The sequence below is a fragment of the Taudactylus pleione genome, unplaced genomic scaffold (genome assembly GCF_031769625.1).
Source record: "Taudactylus pleione unplaced genomic scaffold, aTauple2 ptg000053l, whole genome shotgun sequence".
Classification (NCBI taxonomy): domain Eukaryota; kingdom Metazoa; phylum Chordata; class Amphibia; order Anura; family Myobatrachidae; genus Taudactylus; species Taudactylus pleione.
This window is the reverse complement of record NW_028284455.1, coordinates 19751616-19770452: the sequence shown is the minus strand read 5'-3', so window position 1 is coordinate 19770452 and position 18837 is coordinate 19751616. Positions and strand designations below refer to the sequence as shown.

Below are 18837 nucleotides of genomic sequence, written 5' to 3'. Positions count from 1 at the left end.
GTGTTCACTACACATCCGTAGTTGCAAACATATGCAAATATCTACTATGGCAAGCAGAATGCGGGTCTGCACCAGCAAGAAATGTGCCAGGTTTACGTCCATCATATATCACATACACCCATGTAATGTTTTAACCATATCTTATGTTTGTGAAATGAGCACTTGCTGATAGATAGAGCAACACAGAATGCCCTTACCAGCATCAGTAGTGTTTTCACAATCAGCCAAAATATTACAGTTGGGACAGGCGCATGTGTTTGTGTGTGTGTCTGTGTGTGTGTGTGTGTGTGTGTGTGTGTCTGTGCCAGCCTGCATAGATTGAAAGCTCTAGCGATCAGGGTCCTCTCTGCTCTCTATATTCCTTGTAATTATGTAATCTGAGAACTGTAGTACAGGTTGAGTCTCCCATATCCAAATATTCCGAAATACGGAATATTCCGAAATACGGAATAATTTTGGCATGACTGAGATAATGAAACCTTTGATTTTTGATGGTTCAATGTAGACAAGCTTTGTCTAAGGCACAAATTATTAAAAATATTGTATAAAATCACCTTCAGGCTGTGTGTATAAGGTGTATATGAAACATAAATGAATTTCATGTATGTACACAAACTTTGCTTGAGCCACAAAAATATTGAAAATATTGTATAAAATGATTTAAAGGCTGTGTGTATAAGGTGTATATAACACAAAAATGCATTCTGTGTGTATATTTGGGTCCCATTCCCAATATATTTCATTACAATATGCAATTATTCCAAAATACGGAATATTCCGTTATCCAAAATACCCCTGGTCCCAAGGATTTTGGATATGGGAGACTCAACCTGTAATACAATTATGTATATGTGCAAGTTATATTCATGTCTGTACTTTTGCAGTTTGCTGTGTGTTACTCTCCTATGTATTTATTTATTTATTACCAGTTATTTATATAGCGCACACATATTCCGCAGCGATTTACAGAGAATATTTGTCCATTCACATCAGTCCCTGCCCCAGTGGAGCTTACACTCTACATTCCTTATCACATGCTCACACACATACACATTAGGGTTAATTTTATGTTTGGAGCCAAGTAACCTACCAGTATATTTGTGGAGTACAGCACTGTTCTGCAGTGCAATGTACAGCACTGCAGAACCCTTGTGGTGCTATATAAATAAAAGCAAAGTCCCACCTCGCAGGGTGCAACCACGCTAAGGGGCATATTCAATTTGGAGCAAAAAGTCAGTTGCCGGACTTTTCACCGTTATCGGAGGTTTTCCCGTCTTAAAGTTATCGCGCTCGTCCCCGCGTATCCCCATACTCAATTCTAAATTGTCGAAAACAGGACCCGGCGAAAACTAAATTGTCGAAAAGTCCTGTCATCTTGACACACCCAAAAGATGCTCTGACATGGGGGTTCACTATGGGTACCCTCGAATAGCCCTGCTAAGGGTATGTGGGGTCTTTAAACGTTCTCAATAGGTTCTGTTTTGCGTTTTTTAGAAGGTGGTGAAGAATAGCATTTAGGAAGTTTTTTTGGAAAAATAAGTAGTTTCATCAAATTTGGGGTACTTGAAAATGGGTGCAAGCATATTTTAAAGTTGCTATTATGAAGTTTAAAAAAACTTGAAAAATCCACCTGCCGCAACTACCTGCCATCAAAAAAACACCTGGGGCATACTTGGGGACCCCCCCTCAGTATCTATTTCGCTAGTTTAGAAATTTGTCACCGAACTTTGTTCTTTATTTTTTTTTTCGCCCCAAAAGTGAAAGTACTTTCTTTGGGTGTCCTAAGGTACTTTTTAAAAAAAAAATTACACAGATTACCTTTGGGGGCCTGACCACGGGGTGCAGGGTGGTTTTTGTAAGTCTGCACCCCTAAACCCCAATTGTGCACTTTTTTGTGCCACCTATTCATTGGTGATACTTTTTCGGCGGGTCTAATGCATTGACTTTTCGCACAGGTGAAAAGCCGGACAAATTGAATACGGCATAAGTGGAATCGGCAAAAATTACGTCATCAGTGAAAAAGTTTCACCAAGAACGGCTTTTCGCTCCAAATTGAATATGGCCCTAAGAGTCATACTGACTAGAGGCATCATAAAAGTATTATTCAAAAAGAGAAAGCACTTAATCATATATAATCCCATTGTAAAAAGTTCTGTAAAATTTATATAACAATTGAACTGAATTATTTTACATTACATCAGCGCCGCCACCGGGAGTTACATAACAATTCCCTGCTATGTACAGTTTGCATTGCAATGATTTTGCAGAATGTCTTTTTTTTCCCTAAAATCGCAGGTTAGTTAGAGGTGACAGGTGGGATATACAAACCTTCTTGTTAACCCTTGGTGCACCCCAAGGCAGCGAAGAAAACCGTGCTATAAGTCACCTACTTATATATAGTAGAATACACAAACAAGAACAGTCTTACAATTCAGCGCTATGGGTTGTTCCAACAATGTTAGGATCTCCAGATGTTTTCAATGATGTAGTCCATACATAAAAGAGAAACATCAAAGGAGAAACAATGGTGTAATATTGTTCAAACACTCAAAACAAAGAGTTCACATCCCTTGTGTGAATTATCACAGAATAGGGTGAAGAAGTCCAATTCCAAGGAGATCTTTAAGGTGTACAAACTCCCATCAGAAGCACCCTAAACGTGCATGGTACATCTTTCAATGGGCGGAATTCAATTGTTTCCAGCCTCCATCGCGCCAGACAGAGCTATTCAATTGTTGCTCCTGTCGGGCGCGATCAGCTGTCAGCGCTCCATTTCAGCTCGCAGTCCCAGGGGGGTGAGAGCTGAAATGTGCGAAAAGTGACCTGTTTGGGCGCCCAAACATCACTTTTCGCGGTCGCGCCCAGAACTTTGGTCGGGGGTAGCTACTTTACGCGGTTAAACCTGACCACTTTGAGCGCGATCAGCGCGAAAAATGGCAGCAATTGAATAGCGGCCCGCGATCTCCTGTCACTTGAGACAGGAGATCCGGACCGCGTAAACAATTGAATTCCGCCTAATATGTGCTTACATATATGCTTACTTTGCACAGATATGGTATAGGCATGTAGCGGTTTCTTTAGGTCCTCATTTGATACATATCCAGTGGGGATCTTCAGAACCGATATACATGTAGCCCAAAAATCCAAAACAACGGGAGGTAATCACAATAACAGTATTAATGTCTTTCGTCCAATTGGCGGATCTATCTGCAGGTACACGGGCATCACAAGATTAATTTACTCTGCATCATTGTTGCAGGGGAAATATATGTTTGATAAGATCATTTAGCATAAACAAAAAAAAATTTTTGCACATTATATAGTACTAATAGACCTTGTGCTATCTGAATATTTATTATAGTAAGCATGCACCAGGGGTCTTCAAACTTGGGCCTCCAGCTGCTGTGGAACTACACATCCCAGCATGCACTGCCACCTTTTTGATATAACAGCATGCTAAAACTATGTGCAGTGCATGCTGGGATGTGTAGTTCCACAGCATCTGGAGGGCCAAGTTTGAAGACCCCTGGCATACACAAACAACTGTTTGTGGGTCTAAGACCGGAAATCATCCATTATATTATATTTTCGCCATTCTTCATTAAACACTTTTTTATTCATTATATTTAGTAGGTCAATTAAAAGTTAAGTTTTAATAACACCATTTCACATCATGTACATAAGAGACCCCCAAAAAGGAATTTTTTCTTTTTTTGCCTTTGCAAAATAATTTTGAGAATCACAATAAAGGCTAATATCGTATAAATGTCTTAAAAAATAAAATTGAACACATGCATACCCTATATAAGCACCAACAAAAATCCACTGTGGAAGATGGATCCCGGGTATATCACTACAGTGGCAATGTGGGTCACAATGGGTATGTAGAGTTCATAGATAAAATTACACTCTATCAACGCATTTGGACACACTGCGGCATCTTTTTCAAGATGAGTGTCTACTATATCTGAAATAAATACATACTCTGTATCGATGGTAACATTAGCAATATGCAAGCTCTTATACTCACCACAAACGGAGCCACGTTTTTTACACAGCCGTCATCTTGTGGTTATGAACAGCAATTCCCATGATGTTTCACTGCTATTTATGCCCTATGTGGTGGCTACGTAACCTTAGAGGAGGATGGACATCCCTTTCCCCTGGCTAAAGTCTATTAGACCTCACATCTATAATGCCGTCACGTGACTGACGACCAAGCAATCCGCATCATCATGGTGCGCCGCGCGTACAACGTGGCAACGGTCTCGTGCCTGATTCTGGAACCCATTCATCCTTGGTGCACGGCTATGGGTCATGAATCATCTGCACGCGTCACAAAAGAGTACCAGGTGTAAAGCGCGGTGGAGGTGACAGGTGAACATGTACAGCTAGGGTCTTGTTTTAAAAAACAAATATATATGTGCTGCAGGGCACTGATTATATAGCTGGTTTGAGTCTTGTCTTGTATACAAACAATTTTGTGCTATAGTTTCAGGGCTGTTTAACTAAAAAAATATATATATCACATCTATCAATAGATGAGGCAAATTTCACCACCATGCTGCTAGGTGTATCCCATTATACTTACCATGCCCACACAAGTGTTAAATTAAAAGGAGTGTGGCGTGGTTAGAGATGAACAATGCCATCTATACACTATATAACTGGCTCACAATAGTGCCATTTAAACAAAAAGTGCTATATCTACATCTTATACCTCTTTTACACCAGAGCTAAAACCCGGGTTATTGTAGGGTTAAACACGGGTAGTTCCTCAATGTAAAAGGGGACAGGGATGGATTTCCGGGTCGAGTGACCCAGCAATCCAACCCAGGTAACTTGCAGGGTTTAACACGGGAATTACCCGTGAAACCCTGCAGTGTAAACGGCGCGATCCGGGTCACAATGGCCAGCTTCAGTGGCGCTTGGAGATGACGTCATCTCCAAGCATCCACTTCCACGCCGGAAGAGCCGGGTCACTGCAGACCTGGCTCTGGTGTGAACGGTGCCGACTCAGGAATTTCCTGGGTTCGCGCCGGTTAAATTTGGGTCGGACTCAGTTTGGAACCCTGTTACAACCTCTGGGTCGGACCCGGAATTTAGGTATAAAAGTGGTCTAAGTCTATCACAGTAGAGTGCGGAGGAGATGCTGGCCTTTATAAAAACTTAAACTAGCTGGGACTATAACCACATTTGCTACAAAGGTTACATACTGTATAATAGTTAAATTAGTTTATTTATTTATTCTTTTGTATTCACCTATGACAGTGCCAAAGAAACATTACCTTCGACCTAGGTAATATATTTACATGCAATACAGTATAAAAAATGCAATCTCTTCACAGCAATTATAACTAAACTAAATATTCCAAAGTGATGAACCTCTATAACCTCAAAGGGTTAAACGGGACACCTGCTTGGCTAAGCAGCACATTTAGACAAAACTAAAATAAAATACAGATTTATTCATGTACTTGCACATTAAGTATTGCCTTGTTTTCTCCCCATTTCCATGTAGAATTGTGTTAAGTACTGTACACTTCTATGGAAAGTTATAAATATACATAATCTGCAAAGGACCACGCTCAGCCTGAGGGGTTCAGTAATTTATGTCTGCATTCATAATGTGGACATGAGAAAGTCGACAGTGATCACATATCGACATTCAGCATGTCAACACTGATGAAATATCGACAAGGTCACAATGTCGACAATCTATTTCTGCAGTAACCTAACGCTAACCCTAATGTTGACATTTTGCCATATAGATATTTTTCAGGTGTCAATATATACGAGGTCGACATATTAACCATGTCAATATTATGGTGTCGATAATGTCACCGTTGACTTAAAGTCTGCATACCAACCTGAGAACAACCTCCAAAACAGCTCTATGTTAAACGACAATAAGAATCGAAAGTTTAGCATAGATGGGCAGGTAAATGGGGGTATTTAGCTTTAAGGAGGATAATTTACCAATACACTTCTCATTTACATAGTAAATACACAGTTAATAACCAACACAGCGCAATATTATAATATATATATATATTAACAAGGTTACATTTTTACACCCTGATGACAAGCGGCTTTGAAACGTTGGCTTATTAAATATGCAATTTATTTTCTAAATAAGTCCGGATGAGTGCCGCCTTCTTCTGTCTTCGGAAGACCCGCCGATTGTATATATATATGCACACACACAGGTTGAGTCTTCCGTATGCAAAATGCTTGGGGCCAGGGGTATTTTGGAATATTCCGTATTTTGGAATATTTGCATATCATAATGAAATATCTTGGGAATAGGACCCAAATATACACACAGAATGCATTTATGTGTTATATACACCTTATACACACAGCCTGCAGGTCATTTTATACAATATATTCAATAATTTTGTGGTTCAAACAAAGTTTGTGTACAGAAGTTAAATTCATTTATGTTTCATATACACCTTATACACACAGCCTGAATGTAATTTTATACAATATTTTTAATAATTTGTGCCTTAGACAAAGTTTGTGTACACTGAACCATCAAAAATCAAAGGTTTCATTATCTCAGTCATGCCAAAAAAATTCTGTATGTCGGAATTTTCCGTACTTCTGAATATTTGTAAATGGGAGACTGAACAAAAAAATAAATAAATAATAAAATATATATATATATATAGTGTTCACTCTAGCGCCGGCGGCAGGCAGGGCGCCAGAGCTAGAGAGGGTAACTTTGTGCACGCGCTTTTTGGGCGCGTGCGCGCCCAAAAAGGGGCGTGGCCATAAAAGGGGCGTGTCTATAAGACGCGTCCCCTTTTTCGTCATACTTGGGGGCGTGCCCAGTACTTACGGACACGCCGGGCAGCCCCCAAACGCTGCAGACAGGGAGTATAGATGCCGGGCGCATGCGCCCGGCGTCTATTCTCCGGCGGTGACCGGGTCACTGCACATTTCTCCACCCGCGGGACCCAATGTCCCACGGGTGAAGACGGCACCCGCAGGAAGGAGGGCAGGGCTCCGCGCCCCGCTAAAACAGCCTAGCGGGAACGATTATATATATATATATATATATATATATATTCATATTCCTATTCTCAGGATATTATATGTAAATAGTTTAGAATTTTTTAGAAACTGCATTGAAGGTGGTTTTAGTCAATCATTTTAAGGTGCCTTTATGAGTGATGTACAGCTGATGTGGGCAGTCATCCTGCAGTTTTTAGATATTCCAGCAATGACCCCGTCATAGACTTCTCTGGATCATGCACTTCCCCTGTCAAAGCAGTTTACAATCACATGCGTAAACACTATCCATACGTAGAGAATAGTGATCTCAAAGCATGAACAGTCCGGTTATTGTTCCACTGACCCCAAAGCTAAATAACGTTTCAAACTACTTCACCACAACAATGGTTGCATGCTCCTTATGTAGTAAAGAGGTTAAATAATTATGGAAGTTGATGCTTTGGTGACTTGAGGAGGGGACAGAATGACCTTCTGTTGTAATCACTACACATAATGCACTAATGCAATTAAGGGATCGGAAGCAGTGGGTCATTGAGGGCACACTAACCCAGCTCTGACATTACTCACAATATGGTCATTAGCAGGTGGAAGATAGATAGGGATTCAGGAAATGAGACACAAATAACACATTTTCCACCTTCATTTTGTTGTGTATCTCCAATGCATTGTTCAAAGTTAAACATATGAAAACAGAGGAAACCTAATGCAACAAATACTGTACTTTTATTAATACAATCTATTGCACTGGTAACTATCTAAGACATGCAGCCTTTTAAAATTAAAAAAATACAACTAAAGCTGGGTACACACCTGAACAATGTAACAAAGTGAAGGTCCATCCAATTTCACTTACAATCATATCAATCCCAAAACACACGATTTTGAACCTACACACTATACAGTATCGTGTCCGGGGATTGTATCCAATAAATCGTTGCTCCTGTACACATTATACAATCATCACATCGCACATTGCATCGTCCCATCTAATGTTCTGCACATCAGATGGGATGATGTGATTTACGATGTGGTGCACATCGTGTAGTGTACATCGTGTAGTGTGTGCATAGGACCGCAAGACAAATATGTCGGACAATCCTACCTCTGAAGTTTGGCGTAACTTCAGAGGTAGGATTGTCTGACATATCGTGGTTTTGCGGTCCTATGCACACACTACGCGATGTGCACCACATTGTAAATCGCATCGTCCCATCTGATGTGCAGCACATTTGATGGGACGATGCAATGTACGATGTGTGTAAACAATAGATTAGGTGTACACACTAGTTGTGTGGATTGGTTGCAGGTTACATGATTGCACAATATATCGTATAGTGTGTACCCAGATTTGCACCTGAAAAGCCCATTAGAAATAGGATGAATGGTTTCTTATGGGCTACATTCTAAAATGTTGAGAATTATAATTTTTAGAAACTAGCACAACTGATTACTCATGCTACCCTAGAGCAGATTACACTGGCAAAAGCACAACATATAGTATGGATAGTGCGTGGAAGTCCCAATAAACAATACATCACTGAAATACATCTACACATTGGAGTCATACATTTTTACCAAGTTTCCCACAAAACGCATTAACAGTCCCTTGCCCCTACCTGTCCTGTCCATAATGCGCTTCCATAATGCACTTTCATGTGTTTTTTTTAACTTGTGAAAAGTACAATCACATCAAATACAGTAACACGCCCTTAAGGTGCCCATTCTGTAATGCAAATAAGAACACAAGTGCCCTCACTGATTCTGTATAGCAGGTGCCCATGCCCTATGCTGCCTGTAATACTGTAAATAGGAACACAAGTGCCCTTCCCAATGTTGTATGACAGGTGCAGGGCAGGCAGGGGGCAGCAACCATTATTCATTCAGAGATGTAGCAACTTCCACCAGTGAGCCGCCTAGTACAATCTGCTCTCAATGATGATGGCAATGTATAAAATAAATATAGATGTGTAAATATACTACACACACAGTACATATATATACACACACTAAAGTGTCAACAAAGGAACACAACCTCTCAAATAATAGTAATAACAAAAGTTCCGTTTCATTATACAGTATTTACCCACGCACGTGGGACGCGAGTGGCCGGTAGTGACAGCAGAATGAGTGTCACTAGTAACAGGTAGAAGCCCCACCACCCACGCGTGTCCCATCACAGACACAGCTCCGCCGTGGGATGCACACAGCAGGCGGCGAGACAGTGCAAAGGCTACATCAGAAACTTCCCCCGCCAGGGAACGAGAAGACACCGGGTGATGATCACATGCCCCTGGGTGACTGCTGCAGCAGCCACACACAATGCACGCTGCCAGCACAGAGAGTGCCACTGCCATCCTATGCCCAGGCTTACCTTGCAGAGCGCCTCTTTCAGTCCCAGCAGCATCAGCCAGGTCCGGGCGGTGACGGAGAGCAGCGGCGGCGGCGGGTACAGCTCAGCACTAGTGACAGCAGCAGCATCAGAGACAGAGCCGCCGTGGTCTGCAGAAGCAGCAGCAGCTCCCCCCTCCCGCGCACTGGGAAGACCCGGGGAGGCAGCGCATGTGCAGAGGTGAGGGACTCCGTCCCCTGCCCTGGCTCCTGCCACCTGTCCGGGGGTCACACAGCAGCTTCCCCGCGCAGACGGGGATGACCTAACACTACTATCTCTATGATGTTCAACTGCACCCCTGACGCTGCAAAGAGTTTATTATATATAAACGATGCTGCGCCTATTAACCGCACACACACACATATATATAATATATATATATATATACACATATATATATATATATATATTGTTACTCTGCATGAGTCACATTCATTTATTCAGTGTATAAACTATTTAGAAAAGATAAACAATTATTAGGAGAATCTTGTAGCCTTGGCATTAAAGCATTAGCATAGTGCAATATTTACCATATCACAGCTGAAATTCCATCAATCTAATTAATTCTTTGATAAAGTATATGCTGCCCACAGCCTTCTCTGTATCCGCGGTCTTTCGTTCCTCACATTACTGCTTTCGCACAGGTTGTGGGGTTAGACCGGTAGAGAAAAAAAATGATTAGGGCAAATTGGACTACAGCACAAAATCTATATAAAATATTTTTTTATATATTTATATTAATATTATATTTTTACTAGAGGATGTTTTTCTGACAAATTTTTCTTTTGGTTGAATATTTAAATAAGTTCAATTCGCTGGGAACCATACAAAAATGTTCGCACACATTGGGCAACCCCATTAATTTTTCACACATATATGGAAATACAATATATAGGGGCCTATTCATCAACACTAAAATAAAGTTTTTAAGGACATTTTCCTTAATTAACGTTATTTTAGTATTCATGTAGAGACTTAACACAGGAGATATCACTGATATCTCCTTGCTAAGTCCCCCTGCGTTAATTTCCACACTCCCCATACGATATGGAAACTATGTATTCGGAATTTGATGGTGTTACCATACGCCACTGTGAAGTGGCGTATAGTAGGTAACACCTACTATCAGCTGGGCATGTCCCCCGGCATCTTCCTCCTTCTCTCTGGACTCTCCTCTGGCTCCTCCGTCTGTCATGTGTTCTCCCCTGCAGAGCACAATAAAGTTTAAAAAAAAAAAAAACGATTTACTGTTTACTGTGTTTTGCTGGGAGAACACATGACAGCATAGCAGACGGAGCCAGAGGCTGCTGCGCGAGCAGATAAGTCAGGGACGGGGGGGAGGTGAGCGGAGGGGGGATGGGGGGCAGGTGAGCGGAGGGGGCAGGGCCACACACGCACAAAATTACCGCCGCTGTAGGCAGTGCTGCGCATGCGCTGGCTTTACGAATGTAACAGCGCATGCGCAGCACGGATTCCAGCTGCGGTAAGTTAGTGTAGATAGGGATAACTATCTATTTCATGAAAAGCTGTCATCTCAAAAATGACAGCTTTTCGAAATAGATAGTTATAGGGAGGAGGAATGATGAATTCCTCCGGTAATTAGATAGAACTCTATGCGAGTTCTAAACCTAATTACCTCCAGAGAAAGTTTAGGTATGATGAATAGGCTCAGGGCCGGATTGAGGGCCACATGGGCCTGGAGCTGAAAATGACCAAGGGCCTATTATGAGAAGAGCGGAGGTGTGACCAGTGCCATGTGGGCGTGTACACCCCTATACTCTCAGACCCAATGTCTCCCTAAACATGGAAAAGAAATAAAATACTTAATTTTGTTAGGTAAATAGAAATACAATTTTGTCATACTTATAATTTATGGCCGACCGTGTGGAGAGCAGATGGCCAGTCAACATCATGTTGTCATGACAATGGGCCTATTTTTATGTGGAGGCCTGGAGCTGTAGCTCCATCCGCCCCATTGTTAATCTGGCCCTGCCCATAGAGAGAGAGATTGGGGCAGGTATAGGGGTCTATTTATTAAACAGATCACTCTGGAACATTGTGGCGAAATGGAGTTTCCGCATGATTACAGCAATTTAAAGTATCATTACTATTTAGCAAATGCCCAGAACTATGGGAATCAATGGAGGTGCGTGCCGCCGGGCACCAGTACCGAAGGGGCACCTCCTGCAGTGCCCTCAATATATTCACCCCACTTAGGGCTGTAACTATGTACATGCATGGAGAGTACCGTCACGGCTGCCCAATACATGACACCTCTTCCTGGCACCTGAGAAGCCACCATACACGAGTGGAGAGCTCCGTGTCACACCATCAGCTGCCGCCTCTGTCTATCTATAGCCTGTCCCTACTCATTCGTGTCGCTGCTCCTCAGCAGCTTCTTATGTCAGTGTGACACATCCGGCGCCTTCTCACCCACAACTCTGTCTTGTCTTATTCCTCCCTGGTGGCAGCCCTAGCCTTGGCTAGGACGTGTTCCACAGTCCTGGTGCATCCACTCACCAACAACTCCGCGTCCCACTCCTCCCTGGCGATAGCCCTAACCATGGACCTGTGCAGCAGTCCCAAAGCCCCCCACACCCACAACTCTCTGTCACACTACTCCCTGATGGCAGCCCTAGCAACACCAGTCCTGAGTGGCTGGCCCGAGGATAAGCATGGCTGCAGATCTTCCAGGAGCTGGATGTCAACAAGGATTCATCGAACGGAGCTGCTGGTAAGAAGGCATGGGAGGTGGGGGCCTGGGGCACCAGCGACTGAGTCTGGGGTGCAGCTCTTTGGTGGAGCAACTTCCCAACATGTGATGCAGACAGCAGTAGACTGGGCATTTTGTGATTTGTAGTCCCACCATAGTGGCAGTCTTACAGTGTCTTAATTTAAACTCCTCAAAGCCACCACATCAGGTGGTTTTCCCCTCCATCAGGGGTATCAGGAGGGCTCCACACCCCACATCAGGTGGCTTTTGCCTCCATCAGGAGGATACTGAGCCTCATGCTAATTGCACCATACGGGTCACTATCTTATCTGTGACTAATGAATACAGATTTGTCCACATCTATCCTCCGTGCGACACATACTGTAACACGTGAGCGCAGAGTGACTTTTTGTGCAAATTTTTCCCTTCAAATGCATCTTATTCACACAGTGATGCGAATAGGACGCACAAGCAACTTCTGCTGATTAAAATGATATATGGCATACCTATATTCTGTGTTCCACTGTGGCTGTATCTGCATGTGAAACGCTATGTTACAGTGTCAGCGGCTGTGTCGGGGGGCACCAAATTATAACTTGCCTTCGGGTGTCTGGGATGAACTTCCTACACAGCAAATGCCTAATGCAGGACATATCAAAACTGGTTATGGATTGAAAAACGACAGTAAAAAGGTAGACAATGTCTAGATAGACACCAGATGTTAGACAGGCAATAGGTCGACAGGAACAAAAGGTCGACAGGTACAAATGGTCAACAGGTTGACATGTTTTGTTTTTTATTTTCTAACCCTAATTTTCACCTTGGTGCCTAACCCTCCATCCTGGTGCCTAACCTTAACTGTCGGGGTAGGTGCCTGACCCTAACCGTCCCTTCTAGTGCCTAACCCTAACTCTCTGGTAAGTGCCTAACCCTCCCTCCTGGTGTCTAACCGTTAGGGTAAGTGCCTAACCCTCCGGTAAGTGCCTAACCCTAAAAAAGCCAAAAAATTCTGTCTACCATTTTTATGCTGACCATTTGACTCTGTCGACAATTTGTACAGGTCGACCTTCTTACATATCAACCTTTTGTCCATGTCGACCTATTGCCTGTCTAACATCTGGTGTCTATCAAGACATTGTCTAACTTTTTACTGTAGGTCTTTAGACTGGATACCATCAAAGCTATGTCCTGCATTAGGCAAACTAACATTGAACACCGTAGCCCTCATATTTATCAATGGGCACTGTGATCTGGGCCAATTTACCAAGTTCTAAAAAGCTTAGCTCTTTGGAGTTTGGCCCCAATAGGTAACACCATCTTCAGATGGCATTAAAGTGGGTACACATTAGACAAAATTTTGCCCAAAGCGACGAATCGGACCGACATGTCGTCAAAATCAGCTAATGTGTAAGCACTATGTTGGCCAATGTGCGCTCCCGTTTGGTAGTCAGGTTGGCCACACATGCAACTCAATCTGTCAATGTGACTGACGACCCCATGCAGTGGGATGTGGCTGGTGCCAACATATCGGGCGGTCAGGCACCGGATTGTGTAATGTGTACCGGCCCCCCGATATGTTGGCCTGTTGCCTGTGCGGTCGTTCGTTGCATCGCTGTGTACACACATCATGTACTGTGTACCTAGCTTTAGCTGCTGTAATGTATAGACTTTAGTTTCTCCATAGACGGATATTTGGAATCCTTCCCAAAAGCCTGGACTGTATGCATGCACTAGTGCTGTAACAGGGTAGCAATGCACTCTGTGCCAGACCCACCCCCTAAACACGTGATGACATGATATCACACCTAGGGTTGGGGCCGCAGGCTCTTGGAAGTAAAGCACTGCCCAGAGCAGCCTAATGACGTTCCATGCAGCTCTACAGACTGCTGGGTGCCTGCCTGGAACGTCCTTTGGACCACCAGGCAGCTCTGCAGTTGCGCTACTGGCTGCAGAGTGATGTTCCAGGCACCTTGCAAGCTACATACAGGTGAAGTAGGGCAGCGAAGGTGCAGCCCCCAGGGTCCTGTGCACGGGCGATGCTCTTATACCACTAGTAATGGTCCTGGCGTGCACAACCCAATAGCCACGCATGTGAAGTGCAAAAACCTGATTTGCAGTGGCATATCTATAATGGGTGCAGGCCCTTGAGTGAAGGAGAGCTCTATGCCTCACAAATAACCTAGAACAGACACTTACTATATAACGTGCTGCCAACGGTGCAATATTTCTTCTGCGTAGGCACTATATTTGAGAAAATATTGCTGAAACTATGGCGCCACTGGAATCTAGGTAACATGGGGCACCTATACATACAGTATGCCAGGTGCACATTTTGTCAATGAATGAATTACCTGTTCTGTTACTAATAAGTGGTGACCATACGCTGACATATGATGGCAGTTCCCCTTACGGCGCTGCCTACTACACTGAGCCTGCCTATACCTAGGCCCTGTCCAGGAATAATAAGTACTCTATATTGCTGAAACACCATGCACCTCTACATTAGAAAAACAGCATCCATTTATGACATTGTGCATAGTAATTGTGGTTGCAGTAGTCAAATTAATTGCAGATCAAAAGATCAGACACTGGCCTAGTCTATTCACCATCTCTTTGTGCTGAGAGTTTAATTCTGTTCTATCAGGTGCTGAGGTGCATGACTCGCTGGCAGGCGGTGGTCATGTTGACTGAGCTGTCTCCAGGAAGACCTAGGAGCTCATTCAGACCCACTCGCAAGATGCGATCGCTCGATGGCAAAAGGGGCCGGATATTTAAATTAAGCGCTTGCACTGCGTTGCATAAGGACGCCCACTATGTTTTAGCGAGCTACGGAAAAGTGCGCTTGCAAATGTCTGAAGATGCCCCCTTGCCACTCGCAACACACGTCATCTCCGGGAAATGAAGGATTAATCAGGACCATCGTGAGCCATCGGAGCTGCCCGCAGCCCTTGGGGTTGCCTTAACCAGCTTCAAGCACAGCGATCAGCGTTGGCTGAAATACATGCAGGTGACGTGTACAATGACGCTACTTTGCTAATTATGCACGCCCTTTAAACAGCATTTTGGCAGCCAGACACGCCTGCGTTCACACATCGACTCCCCCGTTCACAAGCACCTTCCGCTGTTACCATTCACAAATGGCAATATCTGTCACTCAAAGCAGCGACCTGATAGTGGCTTATGAGCTATCAAAATCAGATCGCAACGAATGGCTTGCGCACATGCACTGTGATTTACACGCATGCGCAGATGGGCGAAAATCGATCAGAGCGAGCGATCACGCCTTAGCGAGCGGGTCTGAATCAGGTCCCTAGTTCCCTCTTGAAATGTCTATACTGCGCTATTAAAACTAGCAACTTATACACCTAACAATCAAGATAGACTCTTGAATCTGTCAAAATGTTGTGTCTTTTTTTTTTTAAGGTATAAACTATTTCAGTGTAAATAGTGCTTTAAAGTAGTATTAGCCTTAAGCTGGGTACACACTAGACGACTTGCAAACGATGCAATGTCGTCAACGATTTCCCAGAAACTCCCAGACAAACGATCTAGTGCATACACACTGTGCAATCTAACAAACGACCAAACGATATATCTTGCATCATTTGGTGGGTAGATCGTTAAATATATAATGTACCCATATCGCCTGGTCATTTGGTAGTGCATACACACTGCACGATCTGAGGGGAATCGTTAACAAGATTGACAGATCTTCCTGCATGTAGAGAAGATCTAAAGCTGCGACTTTATATACATTATAACATTTCAACTGTTTCCAATATATGCTAACACCAGGTAAACATTGGGATATTTTTGATAGTATTAAATGTGTATAAAAAAAAACATGCAAAGAGGGCATTTATAGTACATTGTGCACTCCTGCATGCAAAGTAAATCATAATCATATACAAAGACTCTCTCAGTTTAAGAATGTACAAACTTCTACTAATCACCATTGCAAAGAGAAAGCACATTAGGAATCTGAAATTCCAGTGTTTACTGACTACTAGTCAAAAACAAACGAGGAAAAAAAAAAACAGTACAGAGCATTAGTAGCACAATGCAATAGCAGTACAGAACAATACCAGTACAGAGCATTACCAGTATAGAGCAATACCAGTAAAGTGCATTACTATTGCTTATGGGATAGACAAATAGACAAGCACATCACTGAAACCAGGTAAACATTTTCTGCATGGCATCTTGGATATTAAAATTAAAAGATCCAGGATAAACTCTAATTCAAGCTATCATTTTACAATAAAACCATTTAAGATACTCAGTTTTCATTTCATGCAAATTAATAATTTTATTTTCATCCAATGTGTGTGTACAGTACCTACTGACCATAGTGAGCCCGGTGTTGGGTTCTTGTAATCTTCAATTTTATACACTGCTTCTTCAACATCCTGTTATAAATCTTTTTCTTTAATCGCACGTGCCTATTAAATTATCATGTCTAGTTACAGTACAAATGAGAGAAAGCCCATTTCTCCAGTGAAAACACTCATTTTCTCCCTATCTACTAAAGCCCTGCCCAGTATTGTCACTATTTAAGATGGAGTGCAGTGGTATTCCTCTTATCTTAGTATGATGATAGCGGAGGACCATTATAGGAATTATAGGAAATAAGTTCATTATTATATAACTAAAGCATTTTCTCATATTAAACGTATTAAACTAATATTTTTGCTACTTTGTTACATATTATTATATATATTGTCTTCTGTTATTTATATTTTTTTCTGTTACTTATAGTTTATTGAAAGTGGAATTGGTAACCCAAATGCATACTTCCAGTCTACTCTCACTGTATACATGTGAACTGGTAAAACAAGTACATACTGTACTCTTTGAGGATTACTCTTACCACTGCGAGACAGTATCGCCGGGGACCTGAGTATCAATCAGCTGTTCTGGCAATAAAGTAAATTGGGTGTAAATAGATCTTCTATAGCTGTGATAATAATTGCTGGAATAGTGTCCCAGTATACTACTCTACATGGTATATACTGAGATGGTATGAAAGGAGTAAGACCACCGCCATGTATTTTACAGTGATCAGGCAGAAGACGCTTCAGTGTTTGTGAGCAGAGGGACATTTTGAATTGAAAATGGTGGCACATTATTGGATGGGAGCAAATCACATGACACATTATCTGATTCACATGCAATAATGTCTGTTGGCCTCTAAATAAGGCCCTCAGGGGGAGATGTGTCAAACCTTGTGGGTAACTTCTCCACCTTTCTTCTTTAGAAGGGATGGTATATGTAACCCAAAGTGCCTTCTGAACAGGTTGATAGAAAATTCTCCCTGGATGTGTTCCAGGCCTTCAAAAAAATGGCGCTTTCATTAAAATGAGACTATATAGTATTTTTATACATGATATCCCTCAACTGGTAAAATAATGATTTGGGAGTCTTACCTGGAGAAAATATAAAAACAAGGTATAATAGCACTACTTTTTATAGTTATTGAAAAATGTAAATAGTGTGACTTGACATTAAAAATAGGTTTAATTTTTAGTCAGAAATAAAAAAACATATTTCAACTAGAGATGAGCGGGTCTGGTTCCCACCCGAACTTCCAGTTCCGAGGTGAGAACCGAGTAGGGCTCGGGTTATTCCGCCTGACTCGGATCTCAAAGCGAGACAAAATGTCATCATCCCGCTGTCATATTCTCACAGGTTTTGGATTGTATAAAAGTCCTTCCCCATGGTGATCGGCGCCATTTGCTTGCTGAGTCCCGGGCTGTGCTTCAACCAAGATGGGCTGCTGTGTCCATCCAGGGGCTGCTGTGTCCATCAAGGGCAGGGGGTTCTGTGTCCATCCAGGGTCTGCTGTGTCCATCCAGGGTCTGCTGTGTCCATCCAGGGGCTGCTGTGTACATCCAGGGGTTGTTGTGTCCATCTAGGGCAGGGGCTGCTGTGTCTATCCAGGTGTTGTGTCCATCTATGGCAGGGGTTGCTGTGTCCATCCAGGGGTTGTTGTGTCTATCAAGGGCAGGGGCTGCTGTGTCCATCCAGGGCAGGGGCTGCTGTGTCCATCCAGGGGTTCCTGTGTACATCCAAGGGTGCCCAGTGTATAAAAAATAATAGCTAATAATAATAATATAGTTAATAAAAAACTATATAATTTTTGTGCTATACCCCAGTGTACTATATTATTATTTTTTTTTTTACTATGACGCTACCTGTCAGACCACAGTATAATATTCATACACATATTGTTTGTGACACTGTAAGTGGTAGCACAGTGTATAATAATATTGTTACACTGTAAGTGGAAAACGCAGTGTATTTGTTAAAAATACTGACACTGTTAGTGGAAACGCAGTCTATTCGTAAAAAATATTGTGACACTGTTAGTGGAAAACGCAGTGTATTCATTAAAAATATTGACACTGTTAGTGGAAACGCAGTGCACTCAGAAAAAATATTGTGACACTGTCAGTGGAAAACGCAGTGTATTCGTAAAAAATATTGACACTGTTAGTGGAAACGCAGTCTATTCGTAAAAAATATTGTGACACTGTTAGTGGAAAACGCAGTGTATTCGTAAAAAATATTGACACTTTTAGTGGAAACGCAGTGTATTTGTAAAAAATATTGTGATATTGTGACACTGTTAGTTGAAAATGCAGTGTATTCGTAAAAAATATTGACACTTAGTGGAAATGCAGGGTATTCATAAAAAATAATGTGACATTGT

The 18837-nt window shown here is 42.3% G+C and overlaps 1 protein-coding gene across 2 annotated transcripts in view; it reads right to left on the bottom strand.

The window, feature by feature from the left end:
* RARB (retinoic acid receptor beta) overlaps positions 1-9541 on the bottom strand; it is a 941440-nt gene extending 931899 nt beyond the window's left edge. For both annotated transcript variants that reach the window (XM_088462736.1, XM_088462739.1), the window contains exon 1: positions 9395-9541. The gene's annotated coding sequence lies outside the window, so the exon portion shown is untranslated. The remainder of the gene's footprint in view (positions 1-9394) is intronic.
* Between the last annotated feature and the right edge of the window lie 9296 nt (positions 9542-18837).